We start from the raw sequence: 9585 nt of genomic DNA, 5'->3' as shown, positions 1-9585 counted from the left end.
CAGACACAGGTTAGTATCTTCCAAGTTCCCCTTGGTACTATTTGAGTCCTGCTTCTTTTGGCCAACTCTTTAGCATCACTGTGAAATTAGATTTTAGCAGCTGTTCATTAAATACAGCCTCCAAAGGGAGAACAAATATTTTATTGTTGTACATTTAAATGTGCATATTTTGTTTTAATCTACTGGTATGTTAAACCAGGAAAGGCTTAATATAGAAATATGAAATATCATTTTCAAAAGCCATTTGTATCCCTATTAGAACTTTTAAAGCAAATGACAGTTTGCAGTTCTTAGCCCATAGGAAAATCTTGCTAGAAGCTTATGTTCGGGTATTGCTATCTACACTTTCCAATCTGAATTTAAAGTCATTATTTGAGCCAAATAAGATATTTGTCTGTGACAGTGGTAAAAAAAAAAAATCAAAATTGTACACAGGCATTTGTACACAAACATTCTGCACAGGACAGGGTTTTCACAGGGAATGTCATATTTAAGAAGGGTGCTTCCCCTGAACTACTTTTCCGAAGACAATATTATTTCCCCTCTTTTTGTTGTTTACACGTTTGCATTTTGCTTTCACATTTGAATTATGCTACAAGGTTCACACTTAAGAATGTAATCTAACTTTTAGGGAGATAATTTCTGAGGTGATTGGTGCCATCCACTGTTACAACGCAAACACTGCAGCCAATGTTGCTTTTAGCTATTATTACTTACAAATGACATTATAAGCAAGGAACTTCATAATAAAAATGAAATTACCAGCATTTTGAGACACAAAATATCATTAAAAAGCTGAAAGAAAATTTATTTCCACCACATCAACATGGTCTTTTGGAATCTCTCATATAACAGAAGGCTTACTGACTTCTAAATGATGTGGATAATGCTTGGTGCTGTGAATATTTTCTTGTCTTTTTTGCCATGCTTATAAAACACGTTTGCACTGCTGAATTTATTGTATAAGTGTAATTCTAGGTTTAGTCCTGATAAATCTGTATTCAAATGCATTATAGTGGTCTGAGGCTGCTCTCAGGGAGGTCGCTATGAGTGTGAGCAGCTGTGGCTCTGTGACCCAGCCTGCTGAGATTGGGTAGTACCTGACATTGTAACATTCAAGGCAAACTAAAGCCCTTTTGAAGTGGAAGAAAAAAGATGCTATGGAAAAGGTTTACTAACGATTATGTACATGGGACAATTATTAAAACAAGTTGGAACTTTCTCCCTGCATTCTTGTGATGGGGACTAGAAAAAATATAATATTTTTACTTTTTTTTTGTTTTTGTTTTTGTTTTGGAATGCAACCTTAACTTAATCTTCCTCATACTTAGGAGAAATTTCAAGCCTCTTGCCATAAGCACAAATGCAGGTGTACAGACCCTAAATGGGAGCAAGGTTGAGAACACTGGAAATTCTCTGACATCTTACAACAGGCTGCTTACAAAGTGGATTTGTTGGGAAAGAATTATTTTGTTTCCCTCCTATAGGAGGAATTTATTTTGCAGTAAAATATCCTAAGTGACAGGCTCTGTTCAGTTGCAGGGGAAATTTCACTTTCCTGGATCTTTGGTTGTATCTTGTAAGTTCATTTTAGAGATGGAAAAGTGCAATATTTTGCTCGTAGCAGTTGCAGGAATTTGACACACCCAATGCCTGGTCTTGCTTTTCTGCTTGGCACACCTGCGAATATATTAGAGATTTCCCTGAATGTGAGTTGATGCCAAGTTTATTATTTGCATTACCGTTGGGGAAATACTGTAATGATGATGTGTAAATAGGTGTGGGGTTTTTTTCATGTTTTGCAATAGCTTGCTTCAGCTGCCTGGTGCACCTGCTTGCTCTTTATTAGAATTTTTGCAATCGAAAATTGGTTGTGCGAATGATTTTATGAAACTGGGCCTTCCTGAGTAGTTTGGGTTTGGGCTCCTTGAAACAGGAGCTGTACTGGTTGGAACAAGGAGGAAAACGAATTTCCAGGCTGTCTTTCAGACTCGTACTGCGTAAAAGAGCTATGCAGTCTATGAACACACTTTACAGATGGTGCTCTGATCCTCAGTATTATGGTCTTCAGTGAGGTTATTTGCATGCATAAATTTAAATATTTGGTTGATTGCAGGATGTGGACTTAAAATACTAGAGTATAAGAAGTATCCTGCATTAATGTGAATAGCAAAAACTTTAATTTGCAGTCAGCACAAATAGTAGTGTATTCTAAGAATGATACCTCAAATAAATTCTATGTATTTCAGAAGGAAAGATATAGAAATAACGTAACTAGAGCCCTCAAACTTTGTGTGTAATATTGTCCTAAAGCGTAAGGCAACCCCAAATTCTTATTATGAAATATTGGTATATTTTTTAACTAAAATTTTTTTGTTGTTTTTGTTGTTTGCAGAACTACAGAGAAAAAAGCCAGAATGGTTTGAAATTGAATTATTTAATATTGCTTTATAGAAACAAATTTTTACATCTTGTTCAAGTCCCCAATTATAGTAACGATGTGACAGACATTTACATGTGCTTGAAGCCCTGGTGACTAAGAAGGTGATTAAGAAGGTTTCCCTTTTGGAGAATTTGTTGCCATGAACCTTTAGATCATCAAGTTTCATATCAAGAGGCATACTTTTTGAAAAGGATCCAAAGTATAGGTTCTCTAATTAGTAGTTTCCCTAACCAAAACTTATTCTATCCCTTAATTTTAATTATTCCATTCCTTGATTACTTCTCTTAATTCAAATTTCCTTTCAAAATAACCTGTTGTAAATAATCGAGGCTTTATAAAAGAAGTAAAGACAAAAGTACTGCAATTATACATGCATCAATTGTTGAGAATGGGTAGTTTTTTTTTCAAGTAATGCACTCTGCATTTGGTTTTTGAGGCTTTTTGAGTGTGCTGGCTCAAGTTTTTTAATTAGTTGCAAAAAGCTGCAGGTGTATTGGCAAAGACTGTTATTTAGCCTGGGAAATGTTCCAGGAGACAATTTTGTGGGGCCTTTTTCTAATGTAAATATTTAGCTATATTATTACCAGTAACTTTAAAGGTACCACACTGTGTGACTACTGTGTATTTAAACATTGCACCTTCACTTGGATGACTGACAGAACAAATGATAACCTAAGAGTACAGTCTTTATTGTGAGAGGGTTTGAACACTACTGGATTACTTGCAGAAATGCCAATCTGAAGCGGTGTCAGCACCATGCAGCTGGCTCTGAGCAATGCAAAAATTAAGCAATGTTTAAGTGCCACTCTAAGTTAGTTTAAAATAGAGTACTTTGTCAAAGTTTCTGCAACTACAAAAAAATTAAAGCAGCGTACTTGCTAATCTTTCTAAATTCTAGGGATTTCATAAAACTCTTTCAAATAATTTTTTAGAGATTATCAAAAGTGAGACTCTTTACCATCATTAAGGTTTTATGACTCTTGCAGCCAAGTGTTTGGTTTTTTAAAATTTTTCATAAAGATTTTGCTACTACTCTGACTACTGGAATTTAATTTTCCTTTTTTTTTTTTTTTTTCTTCCCTGTAAAGCACTAGGTATGGTTAATTGCTGAGCAATGCCCTTGCGTGTGCTGTACCTGTTGGGTAGGTGACTGCTAACAGAATAAGACCTTACAGCTGATTTCTGTCTTTTCCGGGAGGTTCAGTTCAGTTTCAGAGTGGGTGCGAAGTTGCACCAGTAATTGAAAGGTACAAGGGATGCAATGAGCTGTGAAAATGTGATTACAATGGCTTTTAATGCTTTTAAAAGACACATCCTGTAGTAAACCTTACTGTGGTTGATTTGCTTTTTGTTTTTCTCTTTATAATTGTGCAAAGCAAGGTGAGAATAGGTATAGAAACATCTATGTCTGAATTATGTCATTTTGCAGATAATTTGCACAAAATCTGTTACAAGGTTAAGACCAAGGTAAATGAATATTCACCTGAATGTATGGTCCTGTTGACTTCAGTTTGCTGAGCAGACTAAATGCTGATTTACTTCAGTAAGGTTTTCCAGAATCTGGTTCTAAATTTTAGTATTATTTTAATGCCTGAAACAGTATGGTAATACTTGGCTTGTATTTTCTTCAATAGAACAATATTTTTCTTCAATTACAGATGAGCACTCCCTCTGAACACACTAAGTTTTTTTAACTTTTGTGTGTGGAGAGTAAGCTGGGCCAGACTTTCTGTACATAGAGTGATTTCTACACTGTCAAAGTGTGTGAAGATGTTTCTGATATATTTACACTGTAATTGATCCTCTCTTGAGGGGTATATGAAAGCACTGCAGTCAAAAATTGGACTCACAGGCTTCCTGTGAGAACAAGGCTTAATATAATTCTTCTAAAAATGGTGGTATTATTAATCAGCTGATGTAAATTAGAATATCTCCAACAATTAAAAAAAAAATTAGTTACAACAACTGGGCATGCTCGGCTTGTGCATATAGTGGTGAAAAAAGCAAATTAAGCTGATTTTCTTTACATAAAGCACAATGATGCATTTACATTTGATTCCAGTGTATTTTATTGCATGTCTCACAGCAAAGGCAGTTCAATTAAATATCAGTGAAAGGCCTTTTCTAGATAGAGACCTCTGCAAAGTGCTTCAACCCTTTCACATTAAGAAAGCACATTTAGAGAAATGAGGTGCCTCCATTTATGTGCTGGGTTTCACAGTGGTAGAAAAGCAGTAAAATGTTTTCAGGATGATACCATCCCATTTCAGCTTATTCCACTATAAGTAATAGTATTTATTGGTGAGTCCTACATCAATATCTAGGAAAAATAAGTTGGAGGTAATTTGCTTTATATGACTGATAAAATTTTTCAAACTTCTGTCAGTCATGTTATCCACTTGTTATCCACATGTTATCCACTGCTGTTCTGTCAGTCTGCAGCCTTCTCCATACTGTTAAACCCTTAACAAAACACATTTCCATCATGCATGTAGAAATATGTATGTCAGGTCTATGCCCAGTGGCATTTGAGCTGTATTTTAGCACAGTTAAATGCAATTTTGCCTTGGAAATAAGATGCAATTATTCCAATTTCCTCCCTGGACAATGCCTTCTCTTGATTGATTTAAAATCATCTCCTTTGACCCTAGAACATTATATATTTATTTAAATCTACTTCTAAGTCCAGTTAATCTATGGAAATTTGTATTATTATTTATATTTTTATTACAAGACCATAGCCATGGTGCAAACTTGAACCAGTGTTACTCAGGCAGTACTGTGAGGGCCAAAATTCTTGCTAGAAACCATCAACAATAAAAAGAAACAGAAAACTCTGGGATGGACCCTGATTTCTGAACTTATTTGAAAATATACTTTTGGGAAAACATGATACATATGTTTATGGCATACAATCTTACAAGTTTGAATACAATTCATATTTTGCTAAACATCAGCACTGAGCCTTGTCTTGGGTCCAGTTCATTTTGAAACAGTAAACCATCATGAACATTTTTTCCTCTTATTGCTGAGTTGTAAAGTTACTATAAATGAGCAGAAATGGTTCTAGCAAATGTTTCCTAAAATACAGGTGCTGCAATTTCAATTTTGCATGCTCTGACAATGAATGACACGTTTTTTTCAAAAGAATCTCATAAGAATCAGGTAAAAGTGTTTGTCTTGCGTCAATGTTTCATGGTGCTTTGAGCTGAGAATGGCCAATGCAAGGTCACAGTAGTATTGTCTAGATAACCACAATGGTAAGACTTGTGATAAAATAGGACTTAGTAATGAGAAAAGCATGCTTGTTCATGTCAGCTCATTAACTTTGCTTACTGATTGAATTTTGGTTATTTTTGTGGCATAAAAACTTGTGAACTGCAGCCATTTCACTCTGCAAGCCTTGAACAAATAGGTGATAACAGTTTTAAGATTAGATATATTTCAGGATAGTCACAAAGGTGCTGAAGGTCAGATCAAAGGCAACAATGTACCAAATAATATTTATGTAGTTTACTTTGAAATAGAGAAATTCGGTGTGTCCAATATCTTTAAGAATGTAAGGGTTATTTTTCACTTACAGTGGTGGAAATCAAGACTTAACAGTATTGATGTCATTTGGTCTACTGTGGCTTAAAAGCAGAACAAATGAGACACTGCTAAAAGCTCTTCAGTATTTGAGCTCTCTTTCCCTGAAAAGTATTTCAAACAAAAACCTTGTTGCTTTACCTGCCTATCAAGAAATCCATTACAACAATGTCTGTGATACCAGAACCATAAAACTGGGTTAGGGATTGAGCTGTGGGCTTCCACAACCCCAAGGCTTGGTATGGGCTTTGTTAGCTTTCAATGAATTGTGTCAAATTGCTACCAGACATCAAACACCATCCTATCAGCTTTGCTGTTTGCAAAATATCACTGCTACATAAAAGTTATTTGAAGTTTGATGTAATCAGAAATGCATAAAGACAAAAAAATTGAATTGAATCTTCATGCTTTCTTCATCAAAATGTGTAACTCCTGAGAAATTTGGATTCTATATCCTCTCTAGCTGTTTGTGTTCCTGAGAGTTTCCTCTACAAGGAAAGGCTCTTCATATATTTTAATTAAAGCCCAAAGAAGAAATAAATTGTCCTTGGCATATGTCATGCTAATGAGTACTAGTTAGTTTGAAAATACATGTTCATTGGTTTTACACTATAATTCTCTTTGAACCAAAATATTGTGTTTATACAGAAACATTTTCTGGGAGCAGTAGGGGGCATCATTTCCCTTTTGTAATTCTTCAGAGACATTAACCTCGCGCATTATGTGTGCAAACTGAATTTTCGTTTTGTTTATGGCATTAATCCTGGGGTTAAGGTTGGCCTGTGGTGAGCAATAATAAGTTTAACCTTTGACTTTGTGCAATAAGATGTAATTTATTATTTTTAGACTCTTTGTGAGTGCCACTGCCCTCACTTCTGCTTAAAATAAATTGAGACAAGTGAGCTTTAGATATCAGTGATCTTTACACACAAGACATAAATCTAATTTACTTATTGCCTGAGCTTTGTTCTTTAGCCTCTGATTATGTTTTTTAAACAGTGCAAACATTTTTTGTTTGGTTGATTTATTAGATGATTTTTGTAATTCATAGAATCTTTGCTCCTTCACATAGATTTCAAACCAGTAAACATAAATCCTGGAATGTCAAAGTGCATAGAAACTTTATGAATGTGGAAACAAAGCAAGCAAGCTCTTAATATGCATAGTATTTGTTTGCAAAATAACTGAGATCAGGAAAACATTTAAAATTCAATTTTCAAAGGCAATTTAAAGATGATTAAACAACTAGCAGCATGTGAATAATTTGTTTATGTTGCCTTGACTTATAACATGTATGTTATTTATAATTTTTCTTAAGTGAAAGATTTTTAACTTTTTTTCTTTCTTTGAAAAACACTGCTCTTTAATTTGCATTGAATGTTTGAGTTGCCCTTTGGTTTGTAAATGAAGACCAAATTTATAGCAAGTTTACTACTCTCCGTGCTCTTCAAGCAAAAAAACCACAACTTTTTAATTGTGTACTGTGAGTACTTCCTCCTTTTGTCCATGTGGAGAAAGTGGTGACTCATCAAATATTTTGGATGGGTGTGAGGTATATGCTGATTTCATAAATGATTTGGTTTAGGATTATTCAGGTAGAATGATTCAGGTTCAGGGTAAGACCAGAAAATTGAACCTCTCCTGCATCTCAGACTTTGTATTTTGATACTGGGACCTGTGTTTATTGTAGCAACAATCATATAAAAATATTTTTCAGTATTTATGGAGTGTGTGCAAGTTAAAGGGCATAAAAACTTACTAGAAATAAAGTTATGTAATGCTATTTTGGAAGAGTACTGAAGTTTGGTTGGATTCTAAAATAGGTTTTTCAGTCTGGATTTAATATTTTTGAATGAAAAAAGGAAGTTAAACCACATAGATGAAGGTGCTCAAACCATTTATACACTCTTCCCATGAATGCTTATATAGAAAATAAGTGTGTAATTGCATGATTTCTATAGCAGAACTGCCCATGATCGCTTTATTTGTTCTTCATAGCACCAAGGGTTAGTTTGATGGTAGTTTCAATCCTGCTCCTAAATTTAAATGTTTGACAACTGAAGAGACAGCTAGTGTCTGTAGTATGTGCTGATATTTGAATTTTCTCCAGTTTGTTTGATCTAAGTTGTCTTTTGGCTGAGCTTGCTCACAACAGAGGAGCACTCAGAGGATGAGCTCAGCTCCTGCTGGCTTGTTACAGGTAAGAGATGTGCAGAATATTATGAATCCAACAGTAACAGCTGTATTTTATGACACACGATAGGCAGTGATGGATTGTCAGAGTAATTACACTCCTTACACTCTTAGAAGGTAATTTTGAAAACTTCCTGCAGCATGACTTTCACAGGTATTCTTTGTAATTTCCCTTAAGTTTTAATTGTTTTAGACAATGAACATGTAATAGTAAGAATTGAAGACACCATCATTTATTCTAGTTTCATACACTGCAGCTGTGTTGAGTAGAATGTGTTTAAATGTGAGCTGAGGAGGAGGAAGAAATTATTCTAGTGACACAGAGGTAGGAAAGAAGAAAGGAAGTGCTTTTTTTTTTCCAAATGTCACACATATGACATTAAAAAAAAATCAATTTATTTTTTAATAGCTGGGCTGTTGCATGTGAGAACACAGAAGCTGTATGAGAGCTGAAGGATGTCCTCCTCATTGGTGAACCAATTAAATGTATTGCAGTAAGCTGTTATTCGTACTGTAACACACCATATCAAATATTTGCAATAGATACCAAATTCTAAGATTGCTAATCTGCCTCACAGGGTTAGAGCATCAAGGGATGCTAACTTCCACTTGTGGCAAAAGTGTGTTTTTCAGCTTATGATAATATACTATCACTTGGAGGTTGATCAGTTGTTAAAAAGGATCTCTTTTTGTGCACCAACTACTCCCCCCCAAATTTGGAATATCTGATGTTATTGTCAGAACTGTTGGGTTTGGAAATTCCAATCTGGAAGCTGAAGATCTCCAATGAGGGATAAAAAATGTAAGGATACATTTGTCACTTAAATGCCTTAGCCTACCCCTGGAAGTGATACAGTTAAGAGGTATATACTGTAAAATGTCATAGTCCCCAGTTTGCTGCCATCCTCAGGATAAGTCAAGAGGCCTTTTTCTCTGTCTTTTTTGCAGTTATTAATAATTAATGTGCAGTTATGATAAAACAATATAGGATAAAATCCCAGGACTCTTCCCAAGGCAGGTATTTCTTCTGACTGCTGTAAGCAGATCATCCTGAGTGCCATCACCTGGTGCCTGCAGGACATCAGGGAATTGTGCCCAGTCACCCTGGGTTTATGAAAGGCTTGAGTAACTCAATCTCCTTCTGTGACAAGGTGACCCCACTTAGCAGATGACGATAAGTCTGTGGACTTAAGCAAAGCATTTGACACAATTTCCCACAGCATTGTCCTGGAGAAACTGGCTGCTTGTGGCTTGGATAGGTGCCCTGTTTGCTGGGTAAAAAACTGACTGCAGTGTTGGGACCAGTCCTGTTCAATATCTGTATCGATGATCTGGACAAGGGATTCAAGTGCATCATCAGT

The sequence above is a fragment of the Taeniopygia guttata genome, chromosome 11 (assembly GCF_048771995.1).
Source record: "Taeniopygia guttata chromosome 11, bTaeGut7.mat, whole genome shotgun sequence".
Lineage (NCBI taxonomy): Eukaryota > Metazoa > Chordata > Aves > Passeriformes > Estrildidae > Taeniopygia > Taeniopygia guttata.
This window is presented reverse-complemented; position numbering follows the sequence as displayed.